Genomic DNA, 18,492 nt, shown 5'->3' on the forward strand with positions numbered 1-18,492 from the left:
CATTAGGGCTTGAGAGTTGGAGCCACGGATAGGCGGATGCGATGAGCAATAAGAAATTGATTAATTTTTGCTTCCACATATGCCATGTGTTGATGGATAATCGACATTTTTCGGTATTCAGAGATGTAGGTACGTGGTAGCTTGATAGTTTGTGGGAAGTTATCAATCCGGCATCATCGACGGCTGCTCGACAACGGACCAGATCTTCACCGTATAGCAAATCCTCCAGAAATGCCGAGAATACCAGGTCCCAACGGATCACCTAGCTGTTCATCGATTTCAAAACGGCATATGACAGTATCGACCGCACAGAGATATGGGAATCATAGACGAAAACAGCTTTCCTGGGAAGCTGACTAGACTGATTAAAGCAACGATAGACGGTGTGCAAAACTGTGCCAGAGTTTCAGGTGAACTATCCAGTTCATTCGAATCTCGCCGGTAACTGCGACAAGGTCAACTCTTCAATATCGCCCTTTTTTCCTTCTAAATCATAGGGGGATAATCTGTAAACAGACACCCTAGCATCAAGGATAGGGTAGTGTGGGGCTGAGGCCGTCTTCTACAACAATAGTAAAAGCCAGGACTACTCTCTCCTCGTACCCACTAAACACATTCCTATGGTCGCCAAACCCTTCGTCTCTCCGGAACCACCAAGAAGGTATTGCTTCATAGAGGGGCTACTGCACATTACACCCTCAAGGGTAGCTGGTCCCGAGTGGTCCTCACCACTCCCTTTGTCCTCGGAAGGCGGGCCGGGTCAACCCCGCCCGCGCCCAACTGCTTTTCAGACATGAAGAACTAATGTCCACGTGCAACCCGATCTGACCTGCTGAAGGCAAGGGTATCACTGCCCTCCAGGCCCTATCAGCTGCACCAGAAGGTTGCTGACAGCAGGGTCTCCACCTGCCCCGGCCCTAACCGGAGACCCCTTTCCAACAGCGGGCTCGGTTCCAACCCAGTAGTCTGACGCCACGACAGCAACGCTACCGGGACTTCCTCTCCGCGGCCACTGAATCGCTGTAAGGGTCGATTTCGACCGTAGGGCATCGGTATGCCCTATGAAGCCGACTCCGAACCCCTGGACCACCTCTTGTACCGCATCCGAACTAGCCATTCCTCGAGTCCACACGTCACCTCCTCTGTTGCTCCAAGACGATGTGGGTGACTGCCGTTGAAACGGCATTCCAGCTAATCTCATCCCTACACATTCTCTGGACCAAGTTGTCCGGAGTTGTGTCCTCCCCGCATGTGGCAAGCATGCGGTCACGCATTGTGCGAAAACGTGGGCACACGAACAAAACGTGTTCCGCCGTTTCCGCTAAACCATTGCACACTGGGCATTCGGGAGAATCCGCATGCCCGAAACGGTGTAGATACTGTCGGAAGCAACCATGACCTGTAAGGACCTGTGTCAGGTGGAATGAAACTTCCCCATGGCGCCTATTAATCCAACTATCTACCCTCGGTATCAACCTATGGGTCCACCTTCCTTTGGTGGAACTGTCTCACGCTCGCTGCCATTTGACCATAGAAGCCATCCTGACAGTCCTGCGTATGCCTCTTGTGCCGCGCATTTCGAAGCACTCCATGTCCTCACTGATAAGAATGCTGATAGGCACCATACCAGTAATGACGCAGAGAGCGTCGTGTGACACGGTACGGTACGCGCTCGCAACCCTCAGACACATAAGCCTGTAAGTACTTTCCAGCTTCCGTCTATAGCATTCAGTCCTTTTTTTTTAATTATTTATTTATTACATCAACAGGCATGGTATAGCCCCAATGATGGGTAAAAATTAATATAAAACGATGCAATACAAAAAAAAATAAAAAATACTTAAAGATAACACAAAAAAAGACACAAATTAAATAGTCAAGAAATAACACTTAAAACTAAATCCGTTTGTTGTCTAGAGCTAATTGGTCCGTCCAGCGAAGAACAGGGAAAATCTCCGGCGAAGCGCCTCTCGTGTTGAGTGGAAGTCAAATAAGGCTGCGACTTTGTTAAACACTCGTTGCATACCGTTGAGTGCGCCGTAGAATGCATAATTGGTACGAAATAGAGGCAGTCGCAGCATAACACTGTTCCGTAGTGCTCTAGGCCGAACATTCAAATTGATTTGCTCCAGAATGGATGAGCAATCGACTCGTCCCTGCAGCACATCTGCGATAAATAGAGCTGTATTGGTGTCCCTTCTGGTGCGAAGTAGTTCAAGGTCTATCAGTTGACATCGGCTTTCGTAGCTTGGCAGCCGAAATGGATCTCTCCAAGGTAATTTGCGAAGCGCAAAACGAAGAAAACGGCGTTGGACAGATTCTATCCTTTCTGCTCCATTATTGTATGCTGGGCTCCAAACTGCTGAACAATACTCCATCGTAGAACGAACTAAAGAGCAATAGAGCGATTTCAAACAGTGGATATCGGAGAAATTCTTTGCAACTCTGAAGATGAATCCTAAAGCTATGGATGCTTTGTTGATAGTGTACGAAACATGTTGCTTGAAATTTAACTGCGAATCGAGGATGACGCCCAGGTCCTTGATGTGACTAACACGTTCAATTTCGGTATCGAGTAGACTGTAGATGAAGACGATCGGTTGTTTTTTCCTTGAAAACGTTACCATGGAACACTTGGCTGGATTAACTACCATCCTGTTTGCAGAACACCAGTTGGCGAAATTATCAAGTTGATGCTGCAGGTACATACAGTCGGCGATTGATTTGATTTGCAGAAAAAATTTCAGATCGTCCGCAAAGGATAACCGCGGGCCTTCGATTACAAAATGGACATCGTTGAAATAGAGCAGAAAAATCAGCGGACCCAAATGACTCCCTTGAGGTATCCCGGATGTAGCTTGAAAGCTATTAGACCTACAGTCTCCAATCACTACCGTCAGATAGCGGTCGGTGAGGTAAGAGCGGAACCAACGCAGGAGGTTACCACATACTCCCAACCTGTCGAGCCTCGCAATGGCGATATCGTGATTCAATTTGTCAAAGGCTGCTGACAAGTCAGTATAGATTGCGTCCGTCTGGTCATGAGCAGTCATACTGTCGGTAATGTACGATGTAAAGCACAGCAAATTGGTGTTGGTAGAGCAGCCGCTAGTAAAGCCGTGTTGGTCGTTGCTAATCAGATGCTTACAGTGTGACAGAAGCGGATCCATAACAACGATCTCAAAGAGCTTTGAAATTGCACATAAAGCAGTTATTCCACGGTAATTGTTCGCGTCACGTTTTCTTCCTTTTTTATGCACAGGAAACATGTTAGCTACTTTCCAACAGGAAGGAAAAACACCAGAGGAAAGAGATAAACGGAACAAGCAATGGAGCGGATCAAGCAGACTGGCAATATGCTTTTTGATGAAGGCTGATGGTACACCGTCAGGTCCGGGATTGTTAGACGATTTAAGTTGCACGGCAGCCCTTGCTGTAACATCGATATCGAAAGCGTCCAGAGCTTGTCCGTTCTGAGGAACATTGTTGGCTGCACGAGAGATGAGTTCATCGCTGATGTGTTCATCGCTGAACACGCTGGCAAATTTTGTGACGAATAACTGGCAGATCTCTTGAGGGCAAGACGCGGTTTTGCCATTCAATTCCATCGAGGACGGAAGGCCCGATTCTTTACGCTGCTCGTTCACGTATTTCCAGAATGATTTCGGTTGGCGTTTGCATTTAAGCTCGATGCTGCGTTGATACTGCAAAAAACAGTGACGGCTAGCTCGTTGATACTCGTAGTTGATCCTCAAATAAATGCTACGCAGTGAAGGCGTCCGATACTTGGTGAACTTCCTCAAGGCTGCTCTCTTGACAGTTTTCATCTTCTGTAATTCACTGGTTTGCCACGGGGGTCGAGAGTTAGTATTAAGTGTTCTTTTCGGAACGTGCCTGTCAATAACGTATGACAAGACATGTGATATGTGTGGGCCCATATAGCCGAGGCGGTAAACGCACGGGTATTCAGCATGACCATGCTGAGGGTGACGGGTTCGATTCCCGGTCGGTCCAGGATCTTTTCGTAAAGGAAATTTCCTTGACTTCCTTGGGCATAGAGTATCTTCGTGCCTGCCACACGATATACGCATGCAAAATGGTCATTGGCAGAGGAAGCTCTCAGTTAATAACTGTGGAAGTGCTCATAGAACACTAAGCTGAGAAGCAGGCTTTGTCCCAATGAGGACGTTACGCCAAGAAGAGAGAGAGAGAGAAGACATATGAGAAAGTCAGCGCAGCACGTTCGATGTCGTTGGAATCAAGAGTGTTGCCCCAATCGATAGTGGCCAGTACATCCGCAATGCTTCGCTGATCAGCTTTGGAAAAATCGTGCACGACAGCGGGAAACTTGATGAAGTCACGAGCGAGTTTATTCTCCACGGCGATGACAAGAGGTGGATGATGTGGGACCACTTTGACAAGTTCACAGGGTGCCGTACCTATGAGCGGAAGATGGTCACGGCAGCTTACGAAACAAAGATCCAAACTGCGATTGTTCTCGTTGACTACGTGGTTAATTTGCACTAAAGTGGCGGCGCTGTAATTGTCTAAGAGACGATTAGCTTACGACGATACTTAGCGCGGTACCCCACGCCGGGCCGCCATACCTAAGTATGGACGTAGCAACACTAGCCAGAAGCTTGCGCTTACTGGCGTACACCGCAGAGCTATTGGACATCATCCGGGACAGTGCCGCAATAGCTGTGGAGGCTCTTTTACAGGCATAATCGACGTGGCTACCGAAGGTAAGCTTGTCGTCGACCATCACGCTCAAGTGTTTGACATAGCGCTTAGACATGATAGTGCACACTCCTACACTGATCTCCGTCTGCTGCGCCAATTGCATGTTGTTAACAACCGTCACCTCTGTCTTGTGGTGAGCCAGCTCCAGTTTCCTGGACCGCATCCACGCCTCCACAACCTTGATCGAGTGGTTGGTAGTCAACTTTACCTCCTCGATCGTTTCACCGTAGACTTCGAGCGTAATATCGTCGGCGAATCCGACAATCACCACTCCCACTGGGTACTCCAACCTCAACACCTCGTCGTACATGACATTCCATAACACCGGACCCAGGACGGAACCTTGCGGGACTCCTGAGGTTATGTGAAAGCACTTCCGACCCACCTCCGTGTCGTAAACTAGTACGCGATTCTGGAAGTAGCTTCCGAGAATCTTGTACATCCGGTATCCCCAGACGCAAGAGCGCATCGGCAATAGCAGCTCAACTGGCGCTATTAAACGCATTCCTTACGTCCAGAGTCACTACCCCGCAGAAGCGAATTCCCCTCCTCTTAGGCTCGAGTGCTTTCTCGGCGATTTTTTGTAACCGACAAGATAGCGTCTACGGTGGACCTCCCCTTCCGGAAGCCATACTGGTTGCTCGAAAGACCATTTACGCCCTCAGTGAACCTCAACTTTCTATTGAGGATGATCTTTTCAAGCACCTTCCCCGCCGTGTCAATCAAGCATATTGGTCTATATGCCGACGGGTGTCCGGGTGGTTTCCCCGCCTTTGGCAATAGTACCAGGCTCTGCCTCTTCCAAGCTTCTGGAAAACTCCCTCGTCCAGGCATTTCTGCATAGCAGACCTGAACATCTCGGGAGCCTCTGCAATAGCAACTTTTAAGGCCAGGTTCGGAACTCCGTCCGGACCTGGGGCCTTACCTACGCTAAGGGACTTAGCTATCCCCGCAAGTTCCACATCGGTTGCCCTCTCCTCATCTCCAGCCCCAGTCCCCGGCTGTCCTACGAAAGGAGGCCAAGGACTAGGATCATGACGCGGAAAAAGTCCTCCGATGATCCCCCCCGACATCTCTGGAGATTACTCTGTAGGAGCCATCACACCTCTCGTCTTGGCCATAAAGATCCTATAGGTGTCACCCCACGGGTTCGCATTGGCACTCTGACAGAGACCCTCAAAGCAGGCCTTTTTGCTTGCTGTTATCTCGGTCTTAAGCGCGGCTTTTGCAGCGGCGAACACCACCCGCCATTCATTTCGCTCTTCCTCTGATCGTGCTCGCTGCATCCGCCGCCTTGCCCGTAGGCAGGCGCGGCGCAGGTCCGCAATGGTGTCGGTCCACCAGTAAGCCGATATCCTCCCATTTCTGAGGTTGACTCGCCTAGGCATGCTCGCATCACACGCACGTGAGAGCACCGCTACCAGCTCGTCGCCGTCTAATCGGAGTAAGTTTCGCTCACGGCGGAGCGCCTCCTTGAATACCTCTTCGTCGAAGTATGATGTCTTCCATCTACAAGGGCTTGGCCTTGGCCTAGCCGCCTCTTCTTCTATCCGCTGTCTGCTGTTGTTGTAGTCGATACTGTAGCGAACCGCTGTGAGTGTAGCCATCATCTACTCTCCAGTTCAAACTACTGTTGTAATCTAGGAAGTAAAACCAGGTTTCGTTGAATTGGGGAGAACAAAATTGTTGTATTCGTTGCACTACGATTATTACACGAATGACATCTGATTGGAAAAATTCAAATATAATAGCCCATCTCCACGCCTACTCTGTTTCCGCACCGCTGCTGATGTTCTTGCTTACACTTACTTCCAACAACTAATTGTTAGGCCAGGACTACAAAAGGTCACGTCAATAATTGACTCCGCTCCGTTTCGACTATAGGTACTCTTGATCAGTCTTGTAAACATTCGACACTTTTCCCTACCTTCATTTCGGTACCGCAGTCGGGTGTCAGCTTGCTTTGTTACATTCATGCGCTACCGTCACGTCTTACATACAACACGAGCGGTAGGACGAAGATCAATAAACATAAACAAAGGTCAAATCAATGTCGTCTGACACGATGACATTTGTCTAACTCTAGATTTTTGCATGGATTTCAGCCAATTACGATTATGAATGTTAATATTAATTTTTTCTTGCTTGTTGAATTGAATACGACACACTAATGGCCAACACAGCTCTTATTGTGGAAGAAGATAAGAATAACAAAAGCCGAACCGTCTCCCAAAGCCGCAATCGTGGTCAAGTGCATTCGTTTGACATTTTTGTTTCGTACGGTAGTTTGATTGCTTGTGTTGCGAACAGTGATGGAAAACAGTGAGGAATGCAGCTGAGCAGACACAAACGCAAAGCTATCCTACTCGTGAACAACAGAAGCCAGAATATATTCGCACTTCCTTCACTCGCGAGCTAACGAAGTTGGTCTCACTCGTGATTGATTCGCGAAGCAGCTCTGAACATTTTTCAATTTTGTGAAAAAACGTATTTATACGGCCGACTGATTTACTTTTCAGGAACAATAAAGCACAAAACACTACTATCTGATGGATAATTACTTCTTTTGCTATTAAAATTGCACTAAAATGCAATTCCCGCATCTCCACTTGTTCTTCGCGAATAAAAACTCATGAGTGTTTTTGTTTTTGTTTTGCTTCATACTCGTGAAGCAAGCGGGTGCGAATAAACTCACACACGGCTTACTCTCGGCACCGTGAGTAAACCGTTTGTTGGTTTTACACTCGCGAGTTGATTCACGATGAGAGTGTTTCCATCTCTGGTTGCGAATGTCAGAGACAAAGGCAGCCGAATATCGACAAAAAGATGTCAATGACTGTGATCTCTAACAAGACTGCTCTTGGTACCGACATTAGCCAAGTCGACATCTAAGATGGCCAGTGTTTCTAACAGCATCTGACCCCGCTGGTTCGTGAAACGGCTTCCCCATTCCACGGCCCAGGCATTAAAGTCACCCGCAATTAACACCGGTCTTCGCCCTCTTAGCACGGTCGTTAAGTGGTCCAGCATTTGCGTGAACCGCTCGATCGGCCACCACGGAGGCGCATAACAGCTACAGAAGAAGATCCCGTTTACTTTGGTGACCACGAAGCCCTCATAGGTAGTAGACTCAAACTCCTGGACGGGGTATTCACCCGTTGTTCATATCGCCGCCATTTTTCTGGTCCCATCCGCGACCCAGTTGCCGTTGTCGGCGAGTACTCGGTATGGATCCGCTATGATGGCGATATCCGTCTCCCACTCAGAAACCGCCTGACACAGCAGTTGCTGAGCCGCATCACAGTGGTTCAGGTTCAGCTGCGTTACCTGCACTGTGATTTGTTGTTCACTGTGGCTTTCTTGAAGGCCGGGCACCTTGGACCACCCATCGGATGTCTGTTCGAGGATTTCCCGGTACAGATCATGCAGATGGGCAGACTCGTGCAGCTTTGGTCCTTATGACCTTCAGTGCCGCATCGCCTGCACAGTTTGCGCCTGTCGGGGCCTTTGCAGTACCACGACTTGTGTCCTGGTCCTAGACACCTGAAGCAAACCTCTGGTGGCTCGTGGAATGTCAGGTGACATACACACCAACCCACCTTTATGCTCCCTACTTTAACGGACTTTTTGACGTCCGCCACAGGTAGCTGCACCAAAGCTATCTGTGTCCCTGCTGGCCCTTTCCGTAGCTTAACGGCTGCGGCGGCCACCAGCACATCGCACTGCTGCCGCTGTGCCGTAACGAGCTATTCCTCGTCAGTGATCTCATTAATGTCCTTGACCTTCAGAGTCGCCTCATGTGTAAGAGCCATCACCTGCACACCCTCACCAAGGACCTCTTCTGCCAGCCTCTTGTAGGCGGCGCCCTTGTGTTCCTTCTGGCGTTTCAGTTCCAGGATCATCTCGCCCGTACGATTACGTCTAATACTGCGTACGTCGGCACCAAGACCCTCAAACTTGGCGTCGCTTCGCATCGTCTTCAAGACGTCCGAGTACTTGGACTGTTCCGTCTTGATGACGATCGCGTCGCCTTTCTCGCGCCTGGCACCTGCCCTCCTACGCCTTGGTATGGCGTCCTGCGCTACTACCTGCGGATTCGCCTTCTTCTTCTTCCTCCTCTCTACCTTCGTCCAAGGGGGTCCTCCCCTTGGATCGCCCTGCTCTGTGGCTGCTGAGGGCCCACCAGCGGTCGCAACCCCTTGTTCCCATCGTTCCGCCCAGCCTTTTTTAGGCCCACCCTTCCCAGCTTTCCGGGAACCCTGGCTGGGGTCCGACCTTCCGGCATTATTACCGACTTTCGGGGTAATGATTCGCCTGGCTTTGCGGGCACCACCAGACAGGTCCACGCCTGACGGCTGCCTCGCCCGCTTCTGCGATTGCTTGCCCCGTTTGTCGCGAGCAGTCGCTTCCGCCTGTTTCGGACTTCCTGCGAAGGAGAAGGCCTCTGTTTGGGTAAACTTCGGCACTTTGTCATTTGCAGGCTCCGCTGCTGCAGCAGTCAGCAACGCGAGTACCGCGTGCTCCTGCTTGGCCTCGTCGATCGACACCCTAAGTCGAAGCAAGGCCGTTTTCAGGTCCTTGCTTATATTCGACTTAGTCGACGCTAAGTCGATGATTTTGCCCAGCTGCTGCTCAGCCACCTCTATTGCGGACCGTCCTTTGGTTTCTTGGTTGATGGCCCTTAGCAACCACGCTCCGTCCATAGCCTCCACCGGCTGGCTTGCCGGGAAGTGGACTGGAGAACCCACGCTTGAGCTGCGTACGCAGCTCCCAGCGCCTATCTCCTCACTTCACCTTGTCAGAGACCTCATCAACCCGCTTCTTGCGAAGGGGTTGATCCCACCACTACTTCCACCTGAGTTTTGATTTTGGTTTTTATTAGATTTCATGTTTACATCCCACGAGTCACACGGGAAAGAATGTCTACGCCAGAGCCCTGCATCAACGCGGTAAGGTACAGGTACAGGTAAAGAGATCGAGCATCTTTTTCACCCCCTCGATCACTCATTCCTCAGCACGAGTCGCTCGACACCTTGAATTGGGGTTAGCTGTCCTATTCTTAGCCGGCGACTACGCGGCTGACTCGCAAGGGGGGGGGGGGTGCGTCAGGCCCCAGCCCCAGGAATATTGTCCCTGCTGCCCCAATGCTGGTCTGACCGTCGGCAGCTTCCGTGGTGGGCGCGAAAGTCCTCTTTTGCTTCCGAGTCCCAGGACGTTTAAGAATGGGAAAGTTTTCGTTTGGTGGGGAAAGGGGGAGAAACTACTTACATTAGCAATTTTATCCTTTATTCGAGCTTTCAATAGCGGTGCGTGGTGGTTGTTTTTTATCTGCATTCCGTATCCACGAATACAGCACGTGGGTCGGCTATGGAGCATACTATGTTGCAAATGACACATTCCAGCGTAACGGGACACCGCGAGGAACCAACTTTCGTGAACAAATGACGTCTGCAATCGAATATAATGTTTATGACCATATGGTTTAACAGGTTTTATAACAAGCTTATTAGATGTACTTCCTGATGCAATACTTGTTCTATGGGGTTTTGGTTCCAATTTACTTTATATAGCATGTTACATTTCGTAACGGGACACCATCGCAGAAATCTTCTGTTTAATATTTTCAAACTGAAATGCGTATATCAGCTCTGCTATGAGGTTTTGAATAATAGAGTCTTCTAGACATTTCTTCTTTGGATTGATGTGAACAAGGTTGCCGAAGTGAGTTTTACTGAGAAATGTATAGTTAAGGATATATTCTTGATTTAGTTTTGGGAGCGCAGCGTTACGCTCGCGTGAAAACAGTGTTTTGCAAATGGTGTCCTGTTACGGCGAAAGACATCTGGTTGTAGATCAAATGCTTTGCTAGATAGAATGTTGGTGTCTTCGGTAATGTTTTTCAGACAGATGGTAGCTGTCCGGCAGGACACAAATAGACCTTCAAACCCGCTCTGGCTCTATGGTGGTCATCGGAATGGGCCCTGGGGAACCTGTTTCGAGTTTTATTTAGCCTTCACGTACCCGACCCCCGACAACTCATTTTCAAAATGCTGGCATTTCGTCAATTTTAATCCGATTTTTTTTGAAGTCACCCTCAATTGATCATACATTGGTGCTAGTTTATTATGCTCAAGTGGCCATGCAATATCCGGAAACATTCCGGCGATATTCCGGATTGTGCTGAGGTCGGGAGGTTTCCAAAATGGCTAAAGTGATTACTTCGTGTGTTCTTGTGTTTGAACCATCGATTTTCAGCGAAATTTTTGTTGCGAACAGTGAAACACAACTGCGATAACTAGATTTGAATTTGTTGGGCCATCCGAATCCCCGTGACAGGTTCCGCGGGGCCTCATTGGGGACACTTCTGGTTTTCTACCTAAACATGCCGTGTGACATATCAATCTTCATAATTTCGAATGACTGAGTCAGAAACGATAGACTGAAGTATGTATCAACGAATATGGCCAATAACATATAGTACAGGTTCCACGGGGGTGTCATCGGGGACATTTCTTGTTTGCATCCAAAACATGCCGAGCGACGTATCAATCTTCATGATTTCGAAAGAATGGGATAGAAAAAATTGACCTAAGTATGCACCAACTCATATGGCCGCTCCGTAACACCTGGAACAGGTTCCGCGGGGGCCTCCAAAACACAATAACATACACGAAATAATCACTTTTAGCCATTTGGCAAAACAGGCATCAATTGCACAAAATACTCAGAAACAGTTATAAGCAGGGACTCTTATTTAGTAGTCCAGTCTACACATCCTGCCAAATATTTAACTTTTATATCGTTTATTTATCTAACTGGTTTTATCAAGTGCAAAACTTCTTATCATTTTTTTTTATTGAATCATTTATTTGAAGGCTCATGCGCCATGGGAATAAAGGAGCCAATTTCATTTGAAATAAATTTTACATTTTTAAGGGGATTTTTCTTTTATTCTATGTTAGTTTTGGGGAGCCGCTGAACTTGCCGTTTGGTCGAGGTTAGAGAGAACAAAGTTTTTTTTTTTTTTTTGAGGGGATGGGGTTATGGGGGCTTTTTGTTGATATTTAGCTAACCAGTAACGATACAAAAAACGGATTTCGAGTAGAAAAAGAGGTTGACAACCAAAACGACAAGAGGGAAGTCGCTAGACTTTCAATCAATGGTTACTTATTTATGTGGTCACAAAAAGTAATGCAGCGCCATTTTCGTGATGCATTTTACTCTTTTTTGTTTTCAATAAGAACATAAGCTTCAAAATATGTTTGTCATCATAAAAGTGAATTATACGGTGATGAATGGATTTTTTGTTTTCAATAAGAACATAAGCTTCAAAATATGTTTGTCATCATAAAAGTGAATTATACGGTGATGAATGGAGTAAAGAAGGAATGCCAACCATCACTTCGGGATTTTCAAGTTTTGAACGCTGTGTGATTCTATAAACCTTTGTATACATCATGGTGGTAATTCATTGGACATGTAAAAAAGGTTATAGCATTTAAAGAGTATGCTGTCACCACAAAACTTAATAAAATATCACTTTTTATACTGATCCACCAGAATACCTGCCCTTTTTTACGTAGTTTTCGTGAAGAGCTGAGAAGTGGGCTTTGTTCCAGTAGGGGCGTTATACCAAGAAGGATAATGAAAATATATACACCCTATGATATAATTTCATCATAATTACAGATTTTTGGTTAAATATTTGATCAAACCAAACTTATTTATCCACTTATGAATGTCTTTAAAATTTTCGTAACGGGACACCATATCTACGCACCCATTGTAACGCTCAAGATAACACGTCGATCAAGGTAACCCATATGTTGGAAGAAAGGTCTCCACGAGTACTAAGAGAATCCTGAAAATCATTTTTCTAAAGTTCGTAATAAATTCGTTATTACAACAAATATACTATTTTCGTAACGGAACACCATTAAATTGCGGCTATTATAAAAAGTGCTTAAAACATATCAAAACCCATTTTTATGAAAAGTATTCTTTTGATGTATAAAATATACGTTATTATACTACACTAATGAAAAAAAGGTTTGATGTTTTCGAACTTTAACATGCAGGCAGGCATATTTGAAAATTATCAATGAAAAATTACATTTTTCTTACATAAAATGCAGTTATTTCACCTAGCTATTTAAATACGATACCAGTCAAATTTTAAGTAAAACAAATGGTTTTCCTAAGATTGAATCTACCCTTTTTCATATGCTGGAAAGCTTGGGGCGAAACAATCACTTTGAAATTTCACACCCTTGGCATAGAAGTGCGTGGAATGTGTCAAATGATGGGCGATAAAAAGGGGGGGGGGGTCTGCTTTCCCTGACAAGTAATTTCACAGACGCTGGGTATCCGGACATATTCAAAACCATCTGTGCCGGAGCGGCACTTGCCCTGGCTTGGGCACCCTGTATGATTCTTTCGCCGGAAAAGGCCGCCAGCGGGGTGGGTCCAGAAGTTCACTGCCCTTTGAAGGGGGGGGGGGGGGAGGTCGCAATCCTGGTCATGGAAACTTAAACAGAACTCTCTTCCGGTATTAGTTCACCAGCACTACACTCGCGAGGATATCTGCTACCGATCACCCGGGCTGGGTTTTTGATCCTCGCTCTTGGTACGCTCCAGTCGACGTCCGTATCGCGCGATGAGGACCCGTGCTGAACTCCCCCCCTCTTGGTTGCTCCGATCATTGTATTTTTCCGCACCATCCGTTCGTCTTTTTTCGGCTTTCATCGTCTTCGTACTTCCGATCCCCCATCACCGTCGACTTCATAGCCAAGTTGAGGATGCTCGCCAGTACCAACCGCGCACCACTGGTGCTACCCATCCGACCGTTCAAATTGAACGTTATCGCGAACAAAACATTTATCCTCCTTTCCCATACCATCAGCCAAGCAAAATGTTACAGTTTTGTACGGTAACAGAGTAACCTAGAAGCAGCAAGGGTCAACCAACACTCTAGGGCACTTGGGGAAATGCTACGGTCAATTGAATGAAAAACGTCCTTTTCCCATAGTAATTTCCTGAAGTGTAGAATTAGCGTGATGTTAAAATACACATAAATAAAAACAAAAAAAAGTAATTCACATACAAAATTTGAAGAGCTTGTGCACTCTCAATTTTCAACCAATTCAGCTCAAAATTTGGGAGAAGGCATAGAATCTGGTTATGAATCGAAAAAGCGGTGTGGAGCAAATTACGATTTTTTGAACCACCTTAACCAGCACGTGTCCAACTATAGCATTTTCCAAGTCCAAGCAGTCGGCTGTGGCCCATTCAGTCCGCGGGTCACGCTCGAGGCCAACTCTACACTACGCCGGACCAAGCCGTCTGTAATGCTGTGCCTTATTGAACAACACTCGGCAGTGAAGTCGAATAAGAACTACGTTATGCGTTGAGGTCCGAAGACCAAATTGAACTGATTTATTCGGCCTGGGAAGACCCCTTTTATAGGGCCAGCCAGACTGCCAAAAGCATATCATACAATGTGTTTGCATATGGAAGTTTTCTGGAGTGATTTATGCTTAGGTCAGCGGACGACGCATCGTCGTCGTCTCGATCGAACCGTCGTATGCTCATATCGATTTGGAGAGCGATACATTGTTGTAATCAATTTGCAAACGTAAGCGTTGGGATACGAACGATAGCACGTTCGTCGCGTATGTAGAATTGGCTCGTTTTGCACTACACGTCTAACCAATGGCCACTCGGCCTAGATAAGCCGGGCGCAGTCAAAATAGCCATGGTCCCAGTCAAGACCACCGCCGTCTCCGATTGCCCAAAGGGATCAGGTATGTTCACCAGGTTCCCCCTCATGTTCATGTCACTATGGGCCCCAATGTCACCGAACGACCACACCGATATTAACCGAATTAGCTCTAAAATGAGATCCGTAAAATAAATAACTGCATAATTTAATCAGTTTATTTAAAAGCACGAGACCCTTGTTAGCCTTGTTAGGTCTCCAGTTAGTCTAGTGGTTAAGGCTATGGATCGCCAATCCGGAGACGGCGGGTCCGATTCCCGTTCCGGTCGGGAAAATTTTTTCCACTCCCTGGGCATAATGTATCATTTTGCTTGCCTCACAATATATAAATTCATGCAATGGCTGGCAAAGAAAGCCCTCCAATAATTAACTATGGAAGTGCTTAAGGAACACTAAGTTGGAGAGAGGCAGGCCAAGTTCTAGTGGTAACGAAGAGCCATACAGAAGAAGAAAAACACTCTGGAGTTGCATGACAGTTTGTTGGCCTTACAGTTATGTCCACATCTGTATCGCTTTAGTAAGGTGTCCCTGAAGCAGGTCTTGTGCCAACACTGAGAAGGCATCCGATCCGAAGGTGAGCTTGCATAGGACGGTGGAACATCCACGACCAAGACGTACGGATCTCACCGGTTGTCGCATCCTCTGCGAGTACGAAGCTTGGACTTTCCGTGTAGTGCAGCTGTTCAATGCGCCCTTGAAGTTTTTATAAGAAAAGGTGTTGAGTGTCATCGTGGAGTGTTAATAAAAGACGGCACGCAGAGAAGGCAAATGAACCAGAAAGTGCATCAGCTGCAAAGAGAACCTGTTCTCGTCCACACCACGAATATCGAGGGCTACGGTAGGTAGAACACGTTGCCAGGATCAGGATGCCGGATACCACCCAGTAAAATATTTTTCTACAGTAATCCAATCGGTACAAGACGACACGCGGTGCGTAGCAAGGAAAATAAGTCGACCAAGTGGAGGATGTTCTGCGGACCCTTCGCAGAGTGCGTGACATACTACCATGAACTGAGTCTCCTGCGTACAGCAGAAGACATGCAGGCCTTTGTCTGACTGATGAGTTAAGTAAGGAGTCCATTATACTGCCGTTCTACGCAGATTTGTCCCATGTTTGTAAGGATTCTCATACAATATGGAGCAACAAGGCGTAGAACGACAGTATAAATCCGTTTAGTTAGAGTGGCGACATCGATCGAAGTATGTGACTTACATTATAGGCTTTCAAAAAATGAGCAACTTTAATTTCGATATATCCAACTTTATTGCAACTGCACTTATCAGTGATATACAACGTTATCTTTTCCTAGAAAATTTCAAGCCGAGACATTCCGGCTCCATCGGGTGCCTAATACCACACATGTCACACTGTTTGCCACGGTACTACACGCACGCACCTCACCGTTCCGTTCCACCGCATGTGCGATGACATTTGAGCAAACGAAACGGTTCCAGGAAAAGACACGGAAACTCAAATAGAGAAAGCAGAACAAACATTTGTGCCCATCAATAATGGGAGGTTTGATGTGTGGCGTTACTGAAAATAAGAAATCAAATATTTGCCCTTCGAAGAATATTTTTTCTAGCTAGGTACCTGCCTTCCGGAACATCACACTCTTGTAGTTACCGCTCGAATGGGAAGATGAAGAAGAGTTTCCTAAGTTTAACCCGTATCAGTATCATAGCAGGCCAAACAAGTATCAGAACAGACTGTCGTCCGTCCAGCGCCTACTTGAAGATCTTGTATGTACTTTTTTCGGTAAGCAAGTATCTACCCCGTCTCAGACGGTCCTACTTCTCTGGCCCTAATGGTGCGCAGTTACGGTCAATTGACGCCGCAGCTGAAGCCTGCGCGCCCACTTCAACGCGCTTCAATTGGACGCTGCGCGGCTCGCCAACCAACCGCAACGACGACCACTCCATTCGTCATAATGATTCTCTAATTTGCCTATCCAAACAACGGAAATTGTGTGTGGCGCGTACCACCCCTGATGATCGCCAGTCTTTGGCTACTCATCGGCACCTTATGCTAATGGGGCGCGATCATCTCGCGGAACATGCGATGATGATGATGATGATTGACTCATTGACTGCCACCGTGATCGACCGAAGCGAGCCGCGCGAGGCGGTCTATGTCCGTATGTCTCCGTCTGCCGTACGCCCAACTATTTATCACTGCGGTGTTGTCAAAACATTTATTTCCAAATGATAACCGATTAGGCGCTTTATGGGATACTCATAAAACCATCGATGAGCCATCACCATCAATATCCCATGTAGTTTAGAGAGGTATGTTATGACAATTCGCCCGGGGTAACGATTTTGCCTGTCGACGTCGCCGTCGTCCGTCGCGCGCCGTCGACCACGTCAATCAAATGCGGAGTTAGTTAGAGGAGAACAATGCCGGAGAGGGCGCTCGCGCAGTCTTCGCAGTAGGCATGGGGTAGAGGGTGGTGATCGGGACGCGCGCAGTTTTGAATGAATAATGAGCTGTTTGCTGGATGAATGGGATTTGGCTGCCGAATAAATCTTGGCGGTTTTATCTTCTCCATCCGGTCGGTCCCGTCCGGGGTTTGCTTGTGGGAGGAAAAAAAGTACGTGCTAGCAATTTATAAATCGAGACGGAAAATTTATGGGTGACCCATTTTCGCGGAATTGCGCTGCCATATTTTTGCTTCAATTCGGCGAATTGACGGAACGAAAGGGTACGCGTGCGCTAAAGGTCATCTGGATCGTACAGATAATCGACCTTAAAACTACACCAAGATGTCATTGAATGGGAACACAAATTGACCATATTATAAATGAAAACTGCAAAAAGAAGAGTCGATAATCGTCAAGAAGCGGGAGAAGCGTCAAATATAACTCTGGTCCTCCCAAGTTCCTACCGTCGTGACGCTTACATTGAGTCGAAGCACTAGTTTATGAAGGTCAAACTGCGGCCAAAACTCGCCGTCCATCGTCAACGATGTATGCTACCGGCGACTGAAGCGATTGAAGCAACTGAATATCGCCTCAGCATAAGCGCAGAATTTCCAGGTAGCATTGGCGAACGACATCTGCATCAGCCGGAAATGGAGACGTAGCCTTCTTGTTGTGCGGAACAAACGTAGCGCCGACATTGCGTCCGGTCATCATCTCCTAGTCGACGAGATCCGGCTGTGCATTGCGAGGATCCATCGACAGAAGGAGAAATTGAGCGCCGGTTCAACACACGCCGACTGGAAGACGCTGCGATAAAAAAGGTGCTTCGTCGAGGAGCTGGAGACTCGTGCTGCGGATATTCCGGAAGGTGGAAGCATAGAAGATCAATAGAGCGCCATCAAGAACGCTTTCATCGCCACCGGCGAGAATAATTTGGGTGAGCTACGCACTCAGAGGAAGCAGTGGATCACAGATGACACCTGGGGGAGGATGGAGGAGCGAAGGAAGGCCAAAACCGCGATAGAGCGAGCGAAAACACGAGGAGCCAAAGCCGTAGCTCGTCAGCGCTATTCGGCTCTCGAGTAGGAAGGGAAGCCCTTATCTAGGTGGGACTAAAGGGCGGACTCCCTAGCCAACGAAGGCGAGAAAGCCTCAAATACCGGAGACATTCGTCTCCTCTACTAAGATGAAGGCCGGTAGCGTGACCGAGGGTGAAGAGCGTCAGCCGCAAACCCAGTGTTGTGACATAATGTAGTTTTTATATCAAGCTCAAAATAAATCCATGAAAATAAGTGATTGCTTTTATGAAAACAGATATTCTGGGCGATAAACTATGATAACATCATACTTCCAAGATCCGATAAACGCCAACGATTGATGCTAACCAATGATTCAAAACGCTCCGAGCGCTCTTGATCACACAGTTATAATTATCGTATTAGCATGCCTAATTGATAGAATGAACCTAATGATAGGTTTTCGCGAAGAGACCTGACAACCATTATCACTACTCGACACTCGTCATGGTGTTTGTGCCAAACAGGACA

This window comes from Aedes albopictus, chromosome 1, assembly GCF_035046485.1.
Source record: "Aedes albopictus strain Foshan chromosome 1, AalbF5, whole genome shotgun sequence".
Taxonomy (NCBI): Eukaryota; Metazoa; Arthropoda; class Insecta; order Diptera; family Culicidae; genus Aedes; species Aedes albopictus.